This window comes from Mus musculus, chromosome 5, assembly GCF_000001635.26.
Source record: "Mus musculus strain C57BL/6J chromosome 5, GRCm38.p6 C57BL/6J".
Lineage (NCBI taxonomy): Eukaryota > Metazoa > Chordata > Mammalia > Rodentia > Muridae > Mus > Mus musculus.
Genome location: NC_000071.6, coordinates 11710797 through 11736828, shown reverse-complemented (window position 1 = coordinate 11736828; position 26032 = coordinate 11710797). Strand labels below are relative to the sequence as shown.

The following is a 26032-nucleotide window of genomic DNA, read 5'->3' as shown; positions in this document are numbered from 1 at the left end:
ACCATTTGCTTGGAAAATTGTTTTCCAGCCTTTCACTCTGAGGTAGTGTCTGTCTTTTTCCCTGAGATGGGTTTCCTGTAAGCAGCAGAATGTTGGGTCCTGTTTGTGTAGCCAGTCTGTTAGTCTATGTCTTTTTATTGGGGAATTGAGTCCATTAATATTAAGAGATATTAAGGAAAAGTAATTGTTGCTTCCTTTTATTTTTGTTGTTAGAGTTGGCATTCTGTTCTTGTGGCTGTCTTCTTTTTGGTTTGTTGAGGGATTACTTTCTTGTTTGTTCTAGGGCGTGATTTCTGTCCTTGTATTGCTTCTTTTCTGTTATTATCCTTTGAAGGGCTGGATTCGTGGAAAGATATTGTGTGAATTTGGTTTTGTCGTGGAATACTTTGGTTTCTCCATCTATGGTAATTGAGAGTTTGGCCGGGTATAGTAGCCTGGGCTGGCATTTGTGTTCTCTTAGTGTCTGTATAACATCTGTCCAGGCTCTTCTGGCTTTCATAGTCTCTGGTGAAAAGTCTGGTGTAATTCTGATAGGCCTTCCTTTATATGTTACTTGACCTTTCTCCCTTACTGCTTTTAATATTCTATCTTTATTTAGTGCATTTGTTGTTCTGATTATTATGTGTCGGGAGGAATTTCTTTTCTGGTCCAGTCTATTTGGAGTTCTGTAGGCTTCTTGTATGATCATGGGCATCTCTTTCTTTATGTTTTGGAAGTTTTCTTCAATTATTTTGTTGAAGATATTTGCTGGCCCTTTAAGTTGAAAATCTTCATTCTCATCAATTCCTATTATCTGTAGGTTTGGTCTTCTCATTGTGTCCTGGATTTCCTGGATGTTTTGAGTTAGGATCCTTTTGCATTTTGTATTTTCTTTGACTGTTGTGTCGATGTTCTCTATGGAATCTTCTGCACCTGAGATTCTCTCTTCCATTTCTTGTATTCTGTTGCTGATGCTCGCATCTATGGTTCCAGATCTCTTTCCTAGGATTTCTATCTCCAGCGTTGCCTCGCTTTGGGTTTTCTTTACTGTGTCTACTTCCCTTTTTAGTTCTAGTATGGTTTTGTTCATTTCCATTACTTGTTTGGATGTGTTTTCCTGTTTTTCTTTAAGGACTTCTACCTGTTTGGCTGTGTTTTCCTGCTTTTCTTTAAGGGCCTGCAACTCTTTAGCAGTGCTCTCCTGTAATTCTTTAAGTGACTTATGAAAGTCCTTCTTGATGTCCTCTATCATCATCATGAAAAATGTTTTTAAGTCTGGGTCTAGATTTTCGGTTGTGTTGGGGTGCCCAGGACTAGGTGGGGTGGGAGTGCTGCTTTCTGATGATGGTGAGTGGTCTTGATTTCTGTTAGTAGGATTCTTACCTTTGCCTTTCGCCATCTGGTAATCTCTGAAGCTAGCTGTTATAGTTGTCTCTGTTAAGAGCTTGTACTTCAGGTGACTCTGTTATCCTCTATAAGCAGACCTGGGAGGGCAGCACTCTCCTTGGTTTCAGTGGGTAGAGTATTCTCTGCAGGAAAGCTCTCTTCTTGCAGGGAAGGTACCCAGATGTCTGGTGTTCGAACCGGACTCCTGGCAGAAGTTGTGTTCCACTCACCAGAGGTCTTAGGATCCCGTGGGGAATCCTGTGTGGGCCCTTGCGGGTGTCAGGCAACTCCTCTGGCCAGGAAGCCCTGGGCTCGAGTGGAGTGGAAGGGGCTTTTGTCCCGGGTCAGGCCCGGGCAGTCTTTAAGAGACTTTTTTGTCAAGGATTTTAATACAAGATCATAGGAGGCAATACCCAAGTTCCAGATATGCTAAGCACTTAAACTGTCTAGCTGCTGCAGTTTTTCTTTCTTGATAAAGAAATGGAATTGTGTATGTGTTTCAGACAGACCAATGAAGCTTCTTTAATTAACATTGCACTCTATAGTAGGTTTCCATATGGAGTACATTCAAAGTTGTCATTTTTATTTATATCTTGAAAACCCAGCTAGGTGACAACTGTTGAAACAATACAATTTCAAGAATACACAGCAAAAGTGAGAAAAGTAAAATTCTTCTCAGGCTGCATGACTTCTCCATATTTGTACTTTGTACAAGCAAGCTGATGTGCCAATACATATTTTAGAAAGACAAGAACTCAAGCATATTGTGTTAGGGAAAATATCCAAAATAATTTAAGTCATTGATTAGATGCTGATCTTTCCACAACAACTCAAGTGATTGTCACTTACTCTTGCAAATGTAATTCAGATATTTTTCTGCATTTATAAACTCAAAACAACTAATCATTCATATTTAAGGATACTTATGATATATGATAAAACAAATTTAATTATCAACAATAAATATCAAAATTCAGTGTATTAGTAATCTGTATTGTGAAATAGAGGAAGAAAAGGGGAATTCTGGACAAAAATTACAAAGGATCTGTAGATATAGATTAGCAAATATGTGTGTGCTTGTTTTTATTTTGGATTAGCTTATGAGTTTTTGAGTGTGTTATACTTTTGTAATAACAAAAATTAACTCAATGCTATATAAACAGAAACTGTACTTTTTAAGCATATAGATATATAAAAGTACACTTAAAGAGGATTATGCATAGGGCAAAGGAATTATATATTATCAGTCTAGTATATCATGATGGCTTTATGTCCATTGTAAACCACTGACTTAACTATGTCTGGCCAAATATGGGTAGGTACCTTTCCAGATAATTTCTTCCCACATGCATCCTGACAGTTGCCAGTTAGTTTTTGAATATGACTCATCAAAAATCTAAAAGAATATATATTTCATTCAATTATCTCCAGAGGCTCAGGCAGTGTTAAAGCTAAAATAGCTCTTGATGTTTAAAACAATGAAATAATGATGGCTATTTTGTTTGTTTGTCAATGTGTTTATTTTTTTTTTCTGCCTTGATTCTCGAGTTTATCATTATATCATATTTTCAACAAAATAGTATTTTTGTGCCTTGCTCATTTGGTCTGAAAATTAAAGAATAAATGTCTCCTGCACTCCTAAAGTCATGTGGAATATAAGCATTCTCACTCTTCCATAGAAAAAGAAACAGCTTGTGGCTTAGTATGCCAAGACAATGACTTAGAACATTAGCCATGTACTTGTCTCAGCCAATGTAGCAAAACCAGCACAGTGAGAATGAGAAGTTACTCTCCTCATTCTATTTTTCAGAACTTTATCGTTGAACGTATCAGTCCACACTTAACATGATTATTATATAAACTCCAAGTGAGTGTCAAAACCACTGAGAGCATGGAACAAGGCAATAGCTCCATGCAAATGTTGCTTAGAATATATCAGCTATAGGAGCCTCTTATTCAAATAGGACATCATAGTTGCCTAATGAAAGAAGTGTGTGTATTTATATCAGTAAGAGTTCATGATTATGAGGGGTTATAAGTAAAAATTTCAATTCTGATAAAGTTGGGTAGATTTCAACAATTTTCTCTTCCAAAACCTAGTGCTAACTCTATTTTGTACACTTTGCACAATAAATTGCAATTTTTTTCCACTACTCTAAGATTCTGCTTCCTTGTGGTAATCAGAGATGGTAATTGCTGGAAAATTTATCAAGGCTGCCCTCGGGCACACAGGGAAGCATTGGTTTTCTGTAATCCTCATTTATTAATTCCTTAACTTCAAATTTCATCAGATTATCAACATCTTAATAAATACTTTGAAAATTTGGCCAGGCAGAACATCACATAAAGTAAATGCCACTGGCAAATAATTGTGGTTTCTGTTTCTCTCCAATTATTGATTTTCTCTTTATGTTCAAATTTTTTTCCACCTGTTCCTAAGACGTGATCTGTGCCAGCTAATACTTTGCATTTGTGCTGATGTTTTATAGGTGGTAACTCTCCAGGTTCTATTCCATTCCAGTTAACACATTTTGACCAAACCTAAAACACACACATTCACACACACACACACACACACACAATTAATGAGAGTGTCTTAGTTATGGTTTTATTGTGTGAAATAATATACCATGACAGTGGCAACTCTTCTAATAGAAAGCATTTAATTAAAGCTTCTTACAGTTCAAAAGTTTAGTCCATTACAATCTTGGCAGGAAAGCATGGTGGCATGAAGGCAGATAAGGGGAGAGAAAAGGCCCTGAGAGTTCTACATCTTGATCAACAAGCACTTTTTCCAACAAGATCATAATACTCCAACAAGGTTGCTCCTCCTTATAGTGTCACTCTCAATGGGCTTATTGGGGGAAATTTTAATTCAAACTACTACATTCCATACTCCCTGGTCCCAATAGGCTGATAGTTGTATCATAATGCAAAATACTTTTAGTCCAACTTCAACAGTCCCCATCGGCTAACAGTTTTATTTATTTATTTATTTATTTATTTATTTATTTATTTATTTAGGTTTTTCGTTTATTTTGGTTTTTCGAGACAGGGTTTCTCTGTATAGCCCTGACTGTCCTGGAACTCACTCTCTAGAACAGGCTGGCCTCATACTCAGATATCCACCTGCCTCTGCCTCCCAAGTGCTGGGATTAAAGGTGTGTGCCACCATGCCCTGCTAGGCTAACAGTTTTGACCCTGTGAAAAGTTTCTTTTGAGACTCATGGCTATCTCTTAACTGTAATCACCTATAAAATTAGAATATTAAAGCATATCACATACCTTCAATATATAATGGCATATTACCATTCCAAAAAAAAAAAAAAAAACCAAAACAGTAACATAATGAGAATATACTGGAACCAAATGAGATAGAATACCAGCTGTGCAAACGCCCAACTCTGCATGTCCATAACTAATGTCAAAGTGATCTTCAGATCTCCAACGGCATTCAGCTTTATTGACTGCAATGTACTTCTTTTTCTTTGGCTGTTTCAACTCCTTATTCCATGTTTTCTTGTCAGATATCCTGTGGTTCTGTCATCTCCAACATGTTGGAGTTTTCAATGCAATTTAGGCTTCACTTTCACAGCTTCACACAATGGTATCAATGTAGGGAACATCTCTGACACATGTATGGCCTCAGCACCTTTTCCTTATCTTTTGAGGGAGACTCCATAACCCCTTTGCTCTATCCTTCATTCTAAAGGCAGAGCCACATGGCTGAAGCTGCCAATTTCTGCACCTTGCTGGCACTAGAACGTGGCTGGTTGTTCAAGCTTCTGTTTTATAGCTCTCTATTGTGGTTGGCTTCCTTCCCTGCCTAAACTTGGGTGCTCTGAAGACCAGACAAGCCTGAAAGACAGAGATATACTTACCCCTGTCTCCTGGGTGCTGGGATTAGAGGTGTGTACCACCAAAATATGGCCTATAATTATATTGAATTTCTTTGGACAAGTTGGAAGCTTAGCTGGGTGGCATCTTGCCATGAGGTCACCACTCATTTTATTTCATTTTAACATCAAGATTTTTTTTTTTAGCCTGTTTATCTCGTAGAACAGAAAATTTCCACTTTCTGTTGCTTCTTTTCCCCGTATAGTGTACATTTTGTATTTTTCCATACTGAGCTTGCTACTTTTTCTTATAAATCTCTATAAGAATTAACACTAATAACCAGACAACAGAGTCAACTCTTTGAGGTTTCCTCTGCCAATGTCATTAATCCAAAACTCTTCAATTTAGCCTTAGGCAGACTTTTAGGACAAATGCAAAAAAAAAAAAAAAAAAAAACCAACAACAACAACAACAACAAAACAAAAACAAACAAACAAAAAACAGTTTTATTCTTTGCCAAAATATTATAAGAGACTGCCCTACCTAGGGATCCATCCCCTCTGCTGACATCAAACTCAGACACTATTGCTGATGCTTAGAAGTGCTTACTTACAGGAGCCCAGTGTAGCTGTCCCCTAAGAGTCTCTGCCAGAGCCTGACCATTACAGATGCTGATGTACACAACCAAATATTGGACTGAGTGCAGGGACTCCAATGGAGAAGTTAAGGCAAGGACTGTAACCTGAAGGGGATTGCAGCCTCATAGGAAGAACAATAATATTAGCCAACAGGGCCCTCTAAAGCTCCCAGGGACTAAATCCCAAACCAAAGAGTAAACAGGGGAAGCCCACAGCTCCTTCTGGGTATATAGCAGATGATTGCCTTGTCTGGCAGCACTGAGAGGGGCGGTCCTTAGTCCTATGGAAGCTTGATTATCCAGGATAGGGGAAGCAGGGTGAGGGAGGAGGGGATGGCGAGTTGTGGATGGGAAACTGGGAAGGGGGAAATAACATTTGAAATGTAAATAAATAAAATAAACAATAAAAATTAAAAATTAAAAAACTAAAACATTCTCTAGTCCAATAATATTATTCTTCTTGTCTAAATCCACATAAGCTGAGCTCCCATGCTTCAAATAACCTTCAGCTGTCTTGTCACCCTTGTTCTTACTAGTATGTCCCATTGAGCCCCACTTAAAGCTTGAACTCAAACAAAAGAATGCCCAGGCCTATCACAGCAATGCCTCAGTCCCTGGTAACAACTTCTGTTTTAGTTAGGGTTTTATTGCTATGAAGAGACACCGTGACAAAGGCCACTTTTATAAAATTTTAAGCATTCAAACAGATCATGGTGTAAGTCAATTTTTAAAGCATTTAAGAATAGGTGTGCTCTTCCCTGGAGAAGACCATTGATCCCACTTTTGATTATAATCCTTTGCCTAGACTTGAGGCTCATTACCTTTCCCTAGTCCAGGCTATCATGTCTGTTAGTGTTGTCGTTGCTTAGGGTATCCATTACCAAATAACTCACTCAAGAATATACACATACAAAACTATTGCATAGGCAGATCAGGCTATATTTGTATGTTTTCACACACATATACAAGCATAATTTAAGAGAAAAAATCATGAATTTGAAGATAGCTGAGACAGGGGTATATAGTAGGCTTAGAAGTGGGGAAAATAATGTTACTATAATCTGAAAAATATTTGACGTTTTAGAAAATTCTTTAGATTGTAAGAGAATTAAGACAAATATAAATTTATTCTATAATGTGGAATAATACTACTTTTGTTTCTCTGGATAGTCAAATCTGAAGCTGAATTAGTCAGTCTCTAAATATAACTCATGATATGATATGCATGGAATCGTAGTAATAAAACATAACTTTCATGGAAAATAAACAGGCTCTTTAGTGCTGGGGAAATATAAGAACTGCTGAGGTAGAATCTGGTCTGTTCTCTCTGCAGGGCAATGCTAGTTTTAGAAGCAAAAGAATTTTTTAAAAAGTCAGTGGTACCAACACTAATGTTGATGTTTTTAAACTGTAAAGTAAAAACCATTAGCAGAAGGCTATCGGCTGAGTCATTTCACAGAAGAGAAGGAAGCAATTGCCTTAGTCCCATGGTAGCAGTATTTCATGTGTGTGGGAAGCCACATGTGCCGTTGCTGAGTGGCACTGACTACTGCTGGCCACCACGCATAAGATTGGACAAACAACCAATGTGTACATATGCAGTAAAGTTTTTTGCAAAGACACTGCCTGGCCCAGGCATGATAATGAGGTTCTGTAAGGTACTGAGAGTATATCCAATCAGATGTGAGACATGCAAATGAGGTATGATAATGAGGTTCTGTAAGGTACTGAGAGTATAACCAATCAGATGTGAGACATGCAAATGAGGTATGATAATGAGGTTCTGTAAGGTACTGAGAGAGAGTAGCCAATCAGATGAGGAACATGCAAATAAGGCTTAGTGCATAACCAATCCGGGTGTGAGACACGCCCCCCCTAGGCCTATAAAAGCAGCACCAGTTCTGGGCTCGAGGTCTTTTCGCCTCTACAATCAAGCTCTCCCAATAAATGTGTGCAGAAGGATCCTATTGCAGCGTCGTTCTTCCTGGCCAGTCGAGCGCGCAAGAAATGGTGCCGAAAACCCGGGACAAGAAACATCTTCAGGCACGAGCGAAGACCCCCTGCTACAGGGAGGATTCAGAACTGCATCACGGGGAGGGAGCAGTTAATAAAGGTTCCCGCAAAACAGACTGCTGAGAAGGATCCGGAGTGGATTCAGAACTCTTCAGCTGAGGAACGGTGGTACCGGTAAGTAGAAAGAAATTAATGTGAGAGGCATGCTCTCCTACGAAATAGATCTGATAATTGTTGCTGGGGTTGCTATCTTTCTTGCCTTGATCTTATATCATGGCTTTAATTGTCAACTCCCAAAATGTAAAGATACAAAAAATAGTATAAAAAATAATAAAAAGCAGAAAATTAAGTCAATTTACCCTCCTCTCGAGGACTCTGAGTCGTTAGAATTGTCTAGCTCAGAGGATTCCAAATGATCAACAGGAGAGGAGGAAGATTTGAAGGAGGCTGCTGCGGAGTATGAAGCAGAAAGATCTGGTCCAATAGGGAGGAGTTTCAGTGCTCCCCCACCTACTCCGCCTTATGCAGATAAGAAAGCAATTGGCAATGGTCACTCTTTTTGCACTCCTAAAGGGTTGCAAAAAATATGTCAGGCTTTTCCTGTTTTTCAGGATCATGCTCAACAGCGATATTATGAGCCAATATCGCATAAACAAGTAAAAGAGCTAGCAGAGTCAGCAAGGACCTATGGAGTTAATGCCTCATTTACTCAGTCCCAAATTGATAGATTGGCTCACAATGCCATGACTCCTTTTGACTGGATGAGTGTGGTAAAGGCATGTCTTACGATGGGACAGTATCTAGATTGGAAGTCTATATGGCATGATCTGTGTTTGAGTCAGGCCCGTGCTGATGCTACTGCAGGGCAATAAGCATGGAGCTTTGAAATGCTTACAGGTCAGGGTATATGGACAAACAATCAATTAGGATACCCAGTGCAGGTCTATGATCAAATTAATCAGGCAGCAGTGAAAGCTTGGAAAGCATTGCCTAATCGAGGAGAGGTATCTGGTAACTTGACAAAAATTATTCAGGGAACTAATGAGCCACTCTCTGAATTTGTGGCTCACATGATGGAAGCGGCAGGACGTATATTTGGTGATGCTGAGACCGCAATGCCATTAATTGAACAATTAGTTTATGAGCAATGTACCAAAGAATGTAGAAATGCTATCACACCATGGAAAGGGAAAGGGCTACAAGCATGGATGAAAGCCTGTAGAGAAATAGGAGGACCTCTTTCAAATGCAGGGCTGGCTGCCGCAGTTTTGATGGTGCAAGCAAAAGAAATAACCTGCTATAATTGTGGACAAACAGGTCATATGCAAAAGCAGTGTACAAAGGGTAGAAAGAGTAGGTTTGAAAAGACAGAACCAGGTACTTGCCCAAAATGTGGGAAAGGAAGACATTGGGCAAATGAATGTAGATCAGTCAGAGATATAAAAGGAAGGCCAATACCTCAGTTTAAAGTGCAACAGCCAAAAAACGGGGTGAGGGGCCCCCGTCCTCAGGGCCCCTAAATGTATGGGGCATTTCAGACCACAGTGTACATGAGGCCACCCAGAGACCGAGGAGAGCCACTCCGGGTTCAGCAGGATTGGACATCTGTGCCACCTCCAGAGTAATTCTTACACCTCAAATGGTGTGCCAACCTATTTCATCAGACTTTAGAGGTCCCTTACCAAAGGATACAGTGGGCCTACTGTTGGGTAGGTCCTCTTCTGCTTTGAAGGGATTGATGATACATCCCGGAGTTATAGACTCAGATTATGAGGGACAAGTTAAGATTATGTGTTCTGCACCCCGAGGTATTGTAGCCATTTCTCCTGGAGATCGCATTGCTCAATTACTGATTCTTCCTAGTTTGCATAACATGTTCCCTAGTAGCCAGGATTCCCGAGGAGACAAGGGACTCGGTTCTACAGGAACTAATGTGGCCTACATATCTTTAGATTTGGATAATCGTCCCACTTTACAATTACAAATAGAAGGAAAAACCTTTCAAGGTATAATGGATACAGGAGCAGATAAAAGCATTATATCCAGTAATTGGTGGCCCGCTTCTTGGCCTGTTAATCAATCGTCACATAGCTTACAAGGATTAGGATATGAGGCTACCCCAACTATAAGTGCAAAATCCTTACAATGGAAAGATAAAGAAGGAAGAACAGGGCTTTTTCAACCTTATGTACTCCCTTTACCTGTAAATTAATGGGGAAGAGATGTGTTGTCAGCCATGAACTTTATATTGACTAATGATTACTCTCAGAAAAGCAAGGAAATGATGAAAAGAATGGGATATATACCTGGACTAGGTCTTGGAAAAAACTTACAAGGTAGAATTTCACCAGTTAAAGCCACAGAAAAAGTAGATAAGAAAGGGCTGAGTTTTTTCTAGGGGCCACTGAGGAGCCTTTGCCCATTCCATGGCATACGGAGGACACGGTGTGGGTGCCTCAGTGGCCTTTACCCTCTGAGAAGTTAAAAGCAGCTAAAGAATTAGTACAAAAACAATTAGACCTGGGACATGTGGAACCCACTCAATCACCCTGGAACACCCCTATTTTCGTTGTAAAGAAGAAGTCAGGTAAATGGAGATTGTTACATGACCTAAGAGCCATTAATGCACAAATGCAAGTTATGGGTCCTGTACAAAGAGGACTCCCCCTACTTTCAGCTCTACCTAAGGATTGGAGAATTATAGTAGTAGATATTAAGGATTGTTTCTTTTCCATTCCATTAAATAAGAAAGATAAACCTAGATTTGCATTTACCTTGCCTTCTATTAATCATATGGAGCCTGATAAAAGGTACCAATGGTGGGTATTACCCCAAGGAATGGCAAATAGCCCTACAATATGTCAGTTATATGTAGGAAAAGCTTTGCAACCGGTTAGGGATGGTTTCCCCTCCTTAAAAATTTGTCATTATATGGACGATATAGTGATTTGTGGACCTGAAGAAGAAAGTATACAGCAAGCTTATGGCTTGCTTAATGAAACTTTAAAAAATAATGGCTTGATTATTGCACCAGAAAAAGTACAGCAGTCTAATGTTAGTCATTTTTTAGGAGCCACTATTACTTTATGATGTGTCACCCCACAAAAGATTAGTATAAGAAAAGATCATCTAAAGACATTAAATGATTTTCAAAAATTATTAGGAGATATAAATTGGATTAGACCTTATTTAAGGATCCCTACTTCGGAATTAAAACCTTTATTTCAAATTTTAGAAGGAGACTCACATATTACCTCATTGAGACAATTAACACCTGAGGCTTCTGATGTTCTTAGGAAAGTGGAAAAGGCAATCCAAGCAGCACAGTTAACTCATATAAATGAGCAAGAACCTTTGTACCTATGCATATTAAGAACCATAAATTTGCCAACTGCTGTGTTATGGCAAGATGGTCCTTTAGTATGGATACATCCACATATATCCCCTAATAAGACTATAGAGCATTATCCCACCATGGTAGCAAACATGGCACACAAAGGGATAAAAACTTCAATTACTCACTTTGGAAAAATGCCTGATAGCATAATTGTCCCTTATACTGTCGCACAAATGCAAATACTGTGTGCTACTATAGATGAATGGGCCATTCTTAGATGCAGTTTTTCTGGTTTAATTGATAATCATTATCCTCAACATCCGTTATTACATTTTATGTTTTTACATCCAGTAATATTTCCAAAGGTAACGGCTAATACCCCTATAAAGGAAGCCATTGATAGTTATACAGATGGATCAAAAACAGGAGTTGGAAGTTATGTAATCAATGAAAAGGCTGTAAGATTGCAATTTACACCAGGAGCCCCTCAATTGGTAGAATGTTTGGTGGTTTTAGAAGTTTTTAAAAGATTTCCTATGCCCATAAATATTATCTCTGATTCTGTTTATGTAGTTAATGCGGTTCTAGCATTAGAGACTGCCGGAAATTTTAAGCAGTCTAGTCCAGTATGTGAAATTTTTAGGAAAATACAAAATTGTATTTTGATGCGTGAGCATCCCTTTATATTCAACATATTAGAGCACATACATCATTACCTGGACCTATGGTTAAGGGAAATGCAATTGCTGACTCAGCCACCAGAGACATGGTTTTCCTATCACAAAGGTCTATAGAAAGTGCTAAGAATTTTCATCAGCTTTATCATGTCCCTGCTTCTACATTACGACAAAAATTTAAGCTCACACGAACAGAAGCCCGAGATATTGTCCTACAGTGTGGTAAATGTGTAGAATTTATTAGTGAACCTTCCGTGGGTGTTAATCCTCGCGGATTGCAACCCCTAGATGTTTGGCAAATGGACGTCACACATATCCCATCTTTTGGGAAATTACAATATGTACATGTATCCATTGATACCAGTTCTGGTGTCCTACATGCCTCTCCCTTGACAGGGGAAAAAGCAGTTCATGTCATATCTCACTGCTTAGAGGCTTAGGCTGCATGGGGCAAGCCCCTAGTGTTAAAGACAGATAATGGTCCTGCATATACTTCTTCTAAATTTAGCCAATTTTGCAAACAAATGCAAGTAAAACATATTACTGGATTGCCCTATAATCCACAGGGCCAAGGCATCATTGAGAGAGCCCACCGCACTCTGAAACAATATTTGCAAAAACAGAAAGGGGAAATAGAGGCTATGACGCCAAAGATGGCTCTATCCCTTGCAATATTTACTCTTAATTTTCTAAAATTAGATGATGCTGGAAGATCACCAGTTGAAAGGCATGGACAATGGCCTCAATCGCCCAATGAAATGGTCAAATGGAAAAATGTCCTTGATAATAAATGGTATGGCCCGGATCCTATCTTAATCAGGTCCCAGAGAGCTATTTGTGTTTTTCCACAGGGTGAAGAAAATCCACTTTGGGTCCCGACGCGACTGACAAGGACCGTGAAAGAGCAAGATGAACCCCAAGATGATTCTCCTGCTCCTGATGATTGAAACCAGGATAAGTATACCTTTATGGGCCATAGTAAGATCATGGCCAGTACCTTTACCGGTACTTTCCAATTCTTCTACCTAGCCTTTATTTTTTGCAAAGGAATGTTTTTTGGATGTGCCTTATGCACGACAAACTCCTCAAGAGCCACGGGTGTATAAGAGTACTAGTTTTCATTTAAATTATACATTATGCTTTGTGCATAATGTGGATAAACCTTTTACACCCTGTATATTTTTTAAGAAAATGATTATCTCTAATTGGGCAGATCAAATTAATACTGCTGACACTATAAGTCAGATAGCAGAAAAAAACGTCTGAGGCATTGCTTACCCTGCAAAGGGTGGATTCTCATATCACCTCAGGGTTAATGTTAGTGAATCAGAGAGTGGATATTTTACAACATGACATGGAACAGATGATGGATGTCATACAAATGAGTTGTGTGGCATCCACTTTGCATGTGTGCATTACTCCCAATAGGTACATTAATAATTCTTTTATTAAAAGTACAGACCTATCGAATTACCTGAAGGGGAACTGGTCGCAGGAGCTGGAAAGGTTGCAGACGAGGCTGCAGATGCAGATCCTGAACCTTAATGGGATCAGAGTGGAACCAGTGACCCTTGGAGACTTTACCTCTTGGCTTACCTCTGCTTTTTCTTACTTTAAGGAATGGGTGGGAGTGATTTTGTTTGGTGCTGCCATATGCTGTGGACTGGTGTTCATGCTCTGGTTGGTATGCAAATTCAGAACCCAACAAAAACGTGACAAGGTGATTATAACTCAGGCACTTTTAGCTATTGAAAACGGCTCCTCCCCTGAAATTTGGTTATCTATGCTCAAGAATTAGTCAGCATGAGATGGGATGAGAGAGACTCAACGATCATTGATCAGCCCTTGCTCATCAATAGGGTGATCATGATTTCCCCACTAATTCATTTTTTGGCTGGCCTCTTTTGCAGAATTCGCCCTAGGTCATTTAGCAGTTATTTTCACACAGCACTGCGGTATCCAGAGACGGGCAACTTTCCTCGTGCACAGTCCAACCTAAGACATGGGGCCTGGTGGCGATAGGGTTACCCTATGACGGGTAAGGCTGTGACATTAGAGGAACGACCTAAAACAGGAGCCACGGCAGATGGGCATAATTGCACAGGCCTAGTTCAGCCTCATTTTATTAAAACAAACAGGGGGAGATGTGGGAAGCCACATGTGCCTTTGCTGAGTGGCACTGACTACTGCTGGCCACCACGCATAAGATTGGACAAACAACCAATGTGTACATATGCAGTAAAGTTTTTTTCAAAGACACTGCCTGGCCCAGGCATGATAATGAGGTTCTGTAAGGTACTGAGAGTATAACCAATCAGATGTGAGACATGCAAATGAGGTATGATAATGAGGTTCTGTAAGGTACTGAGAGAGAGTAGCCAATCAGATGAGGAACATGCAAATAAGGCTTAGTGCATAACCAATCAGGGTGTGAGACACGCCCCTCCTAGGCCTATAAAAGCAGCTCCAGTTCTGGGCTCGAGGTCTTTTCACCTCTACAATCAAGCTCTCCCAATAAACGTGTGCAGAAGGATCCTGTTGCAGCGTTGTTCTTCCTGGCCAGTCGAGCGCACACAAGACATGTGCACGAGTGCCAGTGAAAGAGGCCTTGGGCTTTTGTCTTGTTTTGTTTTAGGATTCATAATACCATGCTCCATTTCTATCCTCTTTGGAAATAAAAATGGTTTGCCCCAGGGTCCATAGATCTTCCTATTAGAATTTATTTTTGAGATGATCAGTGATTGCGGGCCAGGCAGTCTGAGACAAGCACACTTAAGTTAAAGCACAGCAAGAGTTTGTAGCTCAGTAATTCATAAGCAAATTAAGATTTCCTTTCCATTAAGTTACTTGATTCTCCTGATGATGGAAAAATTACAGTGTCTTTAAAAATATAATCTGATGCCAACACTTCAATACCTGTTAAAGAAGAGATGATGAAGCATTAGAAGTTAAAATAAAGAAAAGAAGTTAGAAAGGATCCAAAGGATAAGAAAAGTCAAGGAATGTAAGGTAGCAAAACATCACTTCATGAACACAGGAACTCTCTGTCCTGCGAGTGTAAGAAAGGAACGTGCCAAACACAAAGCAGAACATGAATTTACATGGCTACTGCCTGCACTAAGTATATCAAACAAGTTTATTCTGGAATCAGCCCTCTAGAATAGATCTAAAAGATGTTAGTTTACAGCAGGCATATTTGTCTTCTGCCTCCTAAAATCTTTCCATCACCTCTTCTGGGGGCTTCCCTGAGTGTTGGGTTGGGTTCTACATGTATCAGTTAGGGTTGGATGTCTCCCAGTCAGTGATTAAATCTTCTACAATTGTATGTCCCTCTACTCTTGTAACTTCCATCCAAGCTACAGCAGACTCTATGTTAAATCATGACAAATGAAAATACCACGTAGCACTAAAATAAATTTGGACATTCATCATTAATAATTTCCACAGGAGAGCTAATTTTCACATTTAAAATTGAGTTCCCCCTTTTAAAATTTTCAGTTAGTAACATAACTTAACTTTATGACTTACTGCATCATTTGCATTATTAATCACAAATAATTTGATAAATATGATGTCATAAATATATTAATATATTAACCTTATAATATTTATATTTAGTTCATTACTTGATAAACAAATATGGACACCAAATTATTTTACGTTTTAATTTAAGATTATTTTCTGGAATATAAAATTGCTAATATAATTTATCACAATCCTGTTTTGAAATGTAAACATATTGTATGATATTTTTAAACTTGAGAGTACCTATTTTCTATAAATCCTACATTTTAGTTATATCATTTCATTCAAACTTTTTCTTACAGATTTACAAAATATAAAAACTATCATCATTACACATCATTCACAGTTACCATACTATGCAACAGTATTCCAAATTTCTTGCCACTAATTACAACTTAAACAGAGTAATCAACTTCCGACATGACACCCTCTCTTCCACTTTTCCCTGGTATTCACCATTCTATTCTTATCATTTTAGATTCCTCATATGATCACAGTCATGTGGTTCTGATCGTCTGTTTCAGGATTTTTCATAGAACATAATGTTCTCTCTCTACCCATGTTGCCATCAATAACAGAATTTCATTGTTTTGTTAATCCTGAATAACATTTCATGAAATATAAGGATATTTATTTAGTCAAGATTATATATGTATCATAACTCAAATGTAATAGTATATATTCATAAATATTTAAATTGACACATACTTATAAAAGCTCATAAATATATGAGCTTCAAAGTAATGATTAAATTAAAATCCACTATTTTAACTGATAGTCTTATTAAAGAACCTCATATATGACACCTGTAATGATTATCAATTAAAATCGGGATTAAGTTACTACCCCTAAAAGCAAAGATGCAAGCAAATAAGTATTCCTCTAGTTTGTAATTTTGTATGATAGGTAAAACTGTAGAAGGGACTACATTTCTGGCATGCACTGTCATTTGAAGTACGATAGAAATTTGTGATAAAAAGACACTGGTCCTTTAATTACCTTATTTATTCTAAGATATGCTTATGTTTCATTTCATAATTGATATATAATGATCATTTGAATAACATTGTTTATAGAAAAAACACCAAATCATGTAAGAAACTTGAGAGATTTCCAGAACTAGAACAGAATTTTTTTTTTCCTGAACAGCAAGTCACCAACTAAGATTATAGCACAGTCAGCCTCTGAGGAAGCTATGAGGTCCAGTGACTATTGTCCATGTCTTCAGTGATGCATATCACAATCTTTATGAGGCTCAAAACTACTTGAGCTCAGTCTTTGGGCCTAGAATTGTGTTCATGGCTAATACGTTGTATAGGACACACAGAAGAACTGACTTTTCAAGGGGCTTAGGTTTCAATTCTGTTGTGTAAATTAGTCTAAGGAAAACACTAATTTTTCCCTTTGTCTCCTTGTTTGGAATTATTCATTGTTATGTTGTTTAATTCAGTATTCCTATTCGGAGTGCCTTAACTTCTTTGCACAGTTCTGTGCATAACACCTTAAATGGAAAAGGTCTACAATGTCAGAATTTCTGGTTTCTGTTCATAAATAAAATGGGAGATATCTCAAAGGAATGACAGGTCACACCTTGACTCTTACCTGCATCTGACCTCCTTTCAAGACTTGAACTTTCACCTGTGCTTTGCCTTGTAATGCTACATTAGTTATTGTTTCCTTGTATCTCCCTAGCTTCACCAGTTCCTGTCACTTCCCAATAGCATGATGCTGAAGACTGGATTTTACTATGTAAACATTTTCAAGACACTGAAGATTTGAAGTATTTTTTAATATAGCCAACTTTTCTCATAACAAGTCCTTTATTTGAATCAGGTAAACACATGCATTGTTAACATCATGACTGTAGAAGATTACACTCCTTTTCATGGTTCCTTTTATTTATTATTGTTGTATTTCTTTATCTAGATTTGCTACTATCTTCCATATGTTCCTAGTGTGCTTCTTTCTACTTCATATCCCCCTTTTGACACAAGCCTTCTCCTGAATCACTTAACTTGACCTGTTCATTAAGGAACATAATATGTAGCCTCACTACAAACTCAGAGTCATAAAGACCAATCAGGAATGGATAGAATCTACTAAAAACATGAGCAAAAGCCAACACTCTGACCTATCTCATACATCAGTGTTTCAGAAAGAAAAAAAAAATTAAGTTGGTTTGAAAGGAAGAAGAGCAGGACATGGGAAGAACTGAAGAAGGGTAATAGGCATAAAATATATTGGAAGAAAAACATTTTCAATAAAATATGGGGGGAATCCAATCTTCAAATATTTTTAGTATCCCTCCACTGTATACATCAATGATTTATACATGGATGTGCATATACTACAACATGGACAACATACTGTACTCTAAATACAGCTTTGCAGAAAAATGTTTTCTATATGTATGTGATAATTCCCTTGTCCAGTTGTATAGTCAAAATATAACACCTACAGTGTATTTTATTCATGTACCATTCTAGCTTTTATTGAAAATATATGTTTAAAAAAGAACATCGTGTAGACTGCTCTGCACTTTCTGTTAAATTGTTTGGAGTAAATAATGAAATATTTCATCTCTCAAAATAATGATGCTATAGACAGATCAGAATGTTGGCTTTGACTCATCATTTTGTAAGATGCTATCTATGTCTAATTGGCCTGTATAATTCTGGGTTTTTAGTGAGGTAACATAATATATTGGAATGTCAAAACTGCTTTTTTTTTTTTCAAATTTCAAAAAGAAACAATTCCCTCAAGTTAGACCAGTCATTGGTTGGCCACTCCCACGAGCTCTGAGCCACCACTACTCCAGTGCTTCTTGCAGGTAGGACAGGTTGATAGATTTTGTGTCTGGGTTGGTGTCCTATTCTCACCATCCAGAGCCTAACCTGGTCACAGAAGATGACCAGTTCAGGCTCCATATTCTCTAGGAGAATTACTAGGAGTCTTTGCTAGGGTTACCTTCACAGGTTCCAGGAAGTTTCCACTCGATGAAGTTTCCACATTACTCCTAAATGCTTACACATTTCACTCATCTCTCCCACTACTCTCTGCCTCCATCCTTTCCTCCCCACCTTAACCGTCCTTTACCCATCACTACCTGCCCTGAGTTCCATCACTCAATCTATTGTAATTCTTCTCCCTAGACATAAGTGAATATCCTTCATTTAATAGCTAATATGCAATTGTAAGTGAGTACATATGTTTGTATTTATGTGTCTTTGTTTCCTTGCTCAGGATGATATTTTTCCTATTTCAACCCATTTGCCTGTAAATTTCTTGATGTCAGTTTTCTCTAATACCTGTGAAATAATCCATTAGGTAAATGTATCACACTTTCTTCATCCATTTTCAGTTCAGGGATATCTAGATTATTTCCAGTTTCTGGGTATTATGAATAAAGCTATGAACATAATTTAAAAAAAAATGTTCTGGTGGCAGGATAGGGTATCATTGGGGTATGTGACCAAAAGTGGTACAGCTGTTTCATGACAGATATCAATTTTCAATGATTTTCTGTGGAATGACTAAATTGATTGACAGTGGATGTACAAGTTTGCAGTCCCAATACCACTGGTGAAGTCTTTGCCTTGCTCTACATCCTTGCCAACATGAACAGTCGTTTGGGCTATTTATCTTTGCCATTCTGGCAGGTATAATATGGAATCTTTGGGCCATTTTGATTTGCATTTTCATGATAGTTAAAGATGTTGAACATTTAACTGTTTCTCAGCCATTTGAAATCTCTCTAAAAATACCTGTCTGTTTAGACCTGTACCCCAAATTTAATTTGAATCTAACATTCTTCTTAAAATGTACATATTCCAATAATAGTTGTATGTATACTGCCAGTTGGTTCATAAATCCTCATTATATGTATATACCTAAATATATGTATCTATATCTAATCTATATCATATATATATATACATAACTATTATAAATCTATACAGTAATATTGTGCGTAAGTTCTACATGCTGCTTTAGTAATTAGGTCCTTTAAATTCTAGTTCCTTATCTTTGAATTGCACTGTCATTCTTTCAAGTGATCTTACTAATATAATCAAGGGATCTTACTCTGCAATCTTTGAGTTCTCCAATGACTTTCAAATTAAGCTTAATACAAATGGAGGTTCCTGTAGTTTACTTGCAAAAGCTCTCTTTTATGAGCTCCCTTCTATGAAACAAGCATATAAAGTTAAATCTATTTGGCTACAGGCTTAGAGTTCTGCTTGCTCTGATTTGGCCAGTTATTACTACATGGTCACCCTGAGTTTCAAGGATGTGCAAGTTTCTGTACAAAACAATGTCATTCATAGTTGAACCAAGAACAGCATCTTTATCAGAAAGTAGCTCTTCATCTTTTAAAATGAGGACCCAGCATTCAAGTGTATATTTAGCAAACCATAAGACACCTACTTTTTTATTCTCAGCTGGCAAACAAGTTAAAGTTTTCTTTTCTTAATTTTTCATTTTCTTTTTCTTTTATTTATTTTTAATTTTTCAAGACATGGTTTCTTTGTGCATTCCTGGATGTCCTGGAACTCACTCTGTAGACCAGGCTGGACTTGAACTCAGAAATCTGCCTGCCTCAAAGTTTTCTTATTTTAGAAAACATAAGCTACTAAAAGAATGAAAATAAAGTTAAAACATAGCAAAAGCTGTACTGTAGGAAAAAGCATGATAATGTATGAGTTGTAAATAAATGGAAAAAAGACACATGAAAAAATATGTTAGAAATATTATGAACACATGAGATGGGAAGAAATCTCAAATACTGTCAATAAATCATACACATACCTATTTCTGATGTAAAACCCCATCAAAACTACATATATAGAACTTTTGTTTTCAAAACTGTGATTACATGATATTTTTAAGATAATGGATTATATCAAGTTATAATGGAAGGGAAGTTCCATCCATTATAATAGTCTTAGGGTTTCTATTGCTGTGTTGAGAAATGACCATGGAAACCTTTCTAAGGGAAGACATTTAATATGGGTCTAGCTTAGAGTTTCAGAGGTTCAGTCTATTATTAATGCAGCAAACATGGCAGGCATGGTGCTCAAGAAGGCATTGAAAGTTCTAAGTCTTGGTCCACAGACAGTAGAATGAGATCATTCTATAGTGGACATAACTTGATCATATGACATTTCAAAGTCCACCCACACAGTAACAATTGTGTCTTTGTGGGTATATGCTGTGAGTGCAGGGTCAGGCAGTCCAGAAGAGGCCGTTAGATTTCTGGTGCTCAGTTGAGCCACCTGGTGCTGAGAAGTGACTGGCTAAGCTAAGCTTTCTCCAACAAGGCCACACCTACTCCAAGAAAACCACATCTCCTAATAGTTCCATTCATTCAAATACATCAGTCTGTGTGGTCACATATTTAAATCACCACAATACAGACATTCTGTGAGAAAAATCAGAATATGTAATTTACTAATGTTCCTGTAATAAAAAAACACAAGTTGAAAAATTCATGGAAGTTTCTGATAACAAAATCCTCAACAAGTTATGGAAAGTACAAATAATACAATAGAAATCTCTATGACTTAAGTCTCTAATTAAAGGAAAGATGACCAAATAACTATCCAAATAGTGGTTACCTGTGTAATATGCTTATAATGAAGTATTAAAAACAAAAAATAGATTCATATAATTACAAAAATACAGCCACATAGTCTTTAAGAAAAGCTCCAGTGTATAATATTGTCAATGCAAAAACACAACTTTTACTTTGAATATGAGATAGTTAATTTTGTATCTAAATTATGTGTTGGCAATATATACTAGAGACTTTTCTTATGTTGTAACTCAAATAATTTGTAGAAATCATAGAAAAATTTTCCAATCTAAGGAAAGAGGTGCTAACCAAGGTTCAAAAAGCATAAGAATCACGAAATAGACAGGACCACAAAAGTAAATTCTCAAACTCGGAAGTGTTTAAAAATTTTTTTTTTGCATTTATCCCAACTTGCCATGTGGTATAACAGCTATATGAGACTTAGAGAGAAGTAATTAGATGATTATCTGTCTTTTCTCATTATAAATATACATAAAGTTATTGTGGATACATAATTGGAATTTTCCATTTGAGTCATAACCTAGCAAATAACAGTTGTGTTCATAAGTTTATCAGCTGTATTTTATCTTGAGGGCATTATTTCTTTTGTTTTTGTTCTTTTGTTGTTGTTGGGTTTTTTGTTAGTTTGTTTATTTGTTTGTTTTTCTGAGACAGGGTTTCTCTGTATAGCCCTGGCTGTCCTGGAACTCACTTTTTAGACCAGGCTGACCTCGAACTCAGAAACCTGCCTGCCTCTGCCTCCCGAGTGCTGGGATTAAAGGCGTGCACCACCACACCAGGCAAAGACATTATTTCTTGAGGTACTCAATTTCCACCAGATCGTGCAATACGTCTTTTGCCTCTTCAACAAAGTTCTTTGAGCCTTGAAGAGAAAGATTTGATGGAGACATACAATTTAGCATTTAGTGAGCGTATCAAGATCTTTCAATCTCTTATTTATAGGTCTGCATTTGATTCCATCTACTGCAGGTAAAATCTTCGCAGAAGATGGCTGAGCAAGACAATAAATTTAAAATTAACTTTCTCTAATGCTGTCCCAGTGCTCAGTAGACAAACCACATTTAAAGGCAAGCCCCATTACCAGCAATAGATGGCCAAGTTAGAACAAACTCAGTGGTACTTTTCTAGATATTTGTCTCATAATGATCTGTCTGGGGAATTTTCTTGGTGCTATGAAGAAAGAACAACACACATACAAAGCCAGGCACCCTAAAATGCCAGCAGATTTTAAAGGCCATGAAAATCAAAGCGTATTAAAACAGTGTATAACACATTAGGTACCTAGTTCAGACCACTATATCCAGAAATATGACAGTCATAATCAAAGGACCATATACTTGCGAAATTCTTAAATCTTAAATATTAATAAATACGAATAAACAATATTTTGAGGTAATATGTGTTCATTACAATGATACACATTAGAATCTTATTCATAAATAGAAAATATGATAATTGGAGTAAGTCGTTTTTCTTGAGAATATATACAAGTATTGAAGGAATAAAAGAAATTCTGAAAATAAATACAACAGAAATCCATGTCTAACAATTGTCTTCAAATATGTAAAATCACATGTTCATAGCTCATGCTAAATAAAATTTAAAATACATTTTAAATTTATTTTTGACATATTCAAGTTATGTTTATCTCTAATTTGCAAAAGATAACAAAATAACACAACAACTTCTCTACCACATATTGCTGTATTTCCAAATAGAATATCTCTGAGCACATTATATTTCATTAACAAGTCATATTAATGAGCTGTGTTTCTTTTCATCATCATGAAAGTTTTATGTGTATATTTTTATATATTTATATATACACATATGCTGTAAGATCAAGAATTGACAAATGGGACCTAATGAAACTCCAAAGTTTCTGCAAGGCAAAAGACACCGTAAATAAGACAAAAAGACCACCAACAGATTGGGAAAGGATCTTTACCTATCCTAAATCAGATACGGGACTAATATCCAACATATATAAAGAACTCAAGAAGGTGGACTTCAGAAAATCGAACAACCCCATTAAAAAATGGGGCTCAAAACTGAACAAAGAATTCTCACCTAAGGAATACCGAATGGCAGAGAAGCACCTGAAAAAATGTTCAACATCCTTAATCATCAGGGAAATGCAAATCAAAACAACCCTGAGATTCCACCTCATACCAGTCATGATGGCTAAGATCAAAAACTCAGGTGACAGGAGATGCTGGCGTGGATGTGGAGAAAGAGGAACACTCCTCCATTGTTGGTGGGATTGCAGGCTTGTACAACCACTCTGGAAATCAGTCTGGCGGTTCCTCAGAAAATTGGACATAGTACTACCGGAGGATCCAGCAATACCTCTCCTGGGCATATATCCAGAAGATGCCCCAACTGGTAAGAAGGACACATGCTCCACTATGTTCATAGCAGCCTTAATTATAATGGCCAGAAGCTGGAAAGAACCCAGATGCCCCTCAACAGAGGAGTGGATACAGAAAATGTGGTACATCTACACAATGGAGTACTCCTCAGCTATTAAAAAGAATGAATTTATGAAATTCCTAGCCAAATGGATGGACCTTGAGGGCATCATCCTGAGTGAGGTAACACATTCACAAAGGAACTCACACAATATGTACTCACTGATAAGTGGATATTAGCCCCAAACCTAGGATTCCCAAGATATAAGGTACAATTTGCTAAACACATGAAACTCAAGAAGAATGAAGACTGAAGTGTGGATACTATGCCCCTCCTTAGAATTGGGAACAAAACACCCATGGAAGGAGTTACAGAGACAAAGTTTGGAGCTGAGATGAAAGGATGGGCCATGCAGAGACTGCCATATCCAGGGATCCACCCCATAATCAGCATCCAAACGCTGACACCATTGCATACCCTAGCAAGATTTTATCGAAAGGACCCAGATGTAGCTGTCTCTTGTGAGACTATGCGGGGTCCTAGCAAACACAGAAGTGGATGCTCACAGCCAGCTAATGGATGGATCACAGGGCTCCCAATGGAGGAGCTAGAGAAAGAACCCAAGGAGCTAAAGGGATCTGCAACCCTATAGGTGGAACAACATTATGAACTAACCAGTACCACGGAGCTCTTGACTCTAGCTGCATATGTATCAAAAGATGGCCTAGTCGGCCATCACTGGAAAGAGAGGCCCATTAGAAATGCAAACTTTGTATGCCCCAGTACAGGGGAACGCCAGGGCCAAAAAGGGGGAGTGGGTGAGTAGGGGAGTGGGGGTGGGTGGCTATGGGGGACTTTTGGTATAGCATTGGAAATGTAAATGAGCTAAATACCTAATAAAAAATGGGAAAAAAATAAATTAATTCTATCAGAACAAAGACTATTTCTTTTAATGATATCTATATCTATATATCTATATTTATCTATCTACATATCTATTTGATTTCAATCCTTTGCATGCTCAGAACCATTATTATATTTTATATAATTATATATTTTACTATATATTTATATATAGCATATAATAATATGTAGCAGCATAAATATATTACAGATAACATATTGTTATACATTTATGCTACTGTAAATTCTACTTTTTTTGAATCAATTAATTAAATTAAGTGTATGAAAGGATTTTCTTCAAAAAATCTGTTTTTTTTATTTTAATTTTATTTGTATTTCATTTTTACACTCCATATTCCATTCCCCACCCTTCCCTATCCACCCTCTGACTGCTCCAGATCCCACCCCTCCTCCCCACCCCACCCCATCTCCACTTGGATACCCCCAACTCCCACCTCTCCAGACCTCAAAACTCCTGGGGCCTCCAGTCTCTTGAGGGTTAGGTGCATCATCTCTGAATGAACACAGACCTGCAAGTCCTCTACTGTATGGATGTTGGGAGCCTCATATCAGTTGGTGTATGCTGTCTGTTTGGTTGTCCAGTGTTTGAAAATTTTGGGGGGGTCCAGATTAATTAAGCCGAATTAGGGAAGGCTGAAACAAATCTGTTAATGAAGTTTAGTATGATAATAAATTGGGGTAAAAGACATCAATTGTCTCAATACATGCTAAAATGGCATTTTCAAATTTAACTTGGAGGCTGTAGAGATGACTCTGAATAAATCACTCTTATATAGGGCCTAAGTTTAGTTTCCAGAATCCATGTCTGTGACTCATCATTGACTATAGTTCAAGTTTCTGGTGGTATTGTTCTTTATCTAACCTTTTCAGGTATCTGCATGCTTGTGGATATATCCACACACAGACACATATAAATATACACAATGAAAATAAAACAAAACTTCAAAATTGATATTTACTGCCAAAACATATCTCAGCATATAATAGAGCATAAAGTATATTACAAAATAAAACCTTTACTTTGAATCCAGATTGTTTACAATCTCACCGTAATTATTTCTCATTCACTTCTAAATGAAGATAATTTTCAAATGTGCAACCATAATACAAAATTCTTAGAGCAAATCTGCAATTGCTTCTCTTCTGCCACTTCCCTTATTCTTTGCCTTGGTGCATTTTAGATTTAATATAATTTCCTTAGAAAGTCAAAGAGCTTTTCCCAAACTACATCTTGAAACCATAAGAAACATGTTCTTTGGCCCAATGTCTACTACTTCCCATTTCACACATATATTTTAGAAACCACAGATTAGAGGCATGTTTCCCTTCTTGAAGAATAACATTTTGTGTAAATCTACAGTTATTAGTCATTAATGCCATTTGTGGATATATCTTTAGAATGTGAGCCAAACTCACATTTACTCAAGGAACATCACAGATCAGGCTGGGATTAAACCCCAGAATAAACCTTTTTATCCTATTAAGCTTGTTCAACTTCCTCTTTTTCTACATAAGTGGAATATTATTAATATTCTCCAGGAATCACTGCTGAAACTTTGACTCAGTTGAATGTACTTCAAATGTGTAAATTACCTTCAATACCTTTTAGGAAATTTTGAGTTGAATAGGGCAAGTTTAGCAGTTATGAATTGGGAAGTACGAAAAACATAGTTTTTGATACCTGAAGTTTCTGCCTCCTTATTCCTATAGTC

General features: G+C 37.3%; 1 long non-coding RNA gene across 1 annotated transcript in view; it reads left to right on the top strand.

Moving 5' to 3' along the window:
- LOC108169027 overlaps positions 1-26032 on the top strand; it is a 58531-nt gene that overhangs the window by 10683 nt on the left and 21816 nt on the right. The window contains exon 4 of the long non-coding RNA XR_003955864.1: positions 17084-17224. This is a non-coding gene — a long non-coding RNA (uncharacterized LOC108169027). The remainder of the gene's footprint in view (positions 1-17083; positions 17225-26032) is intronic.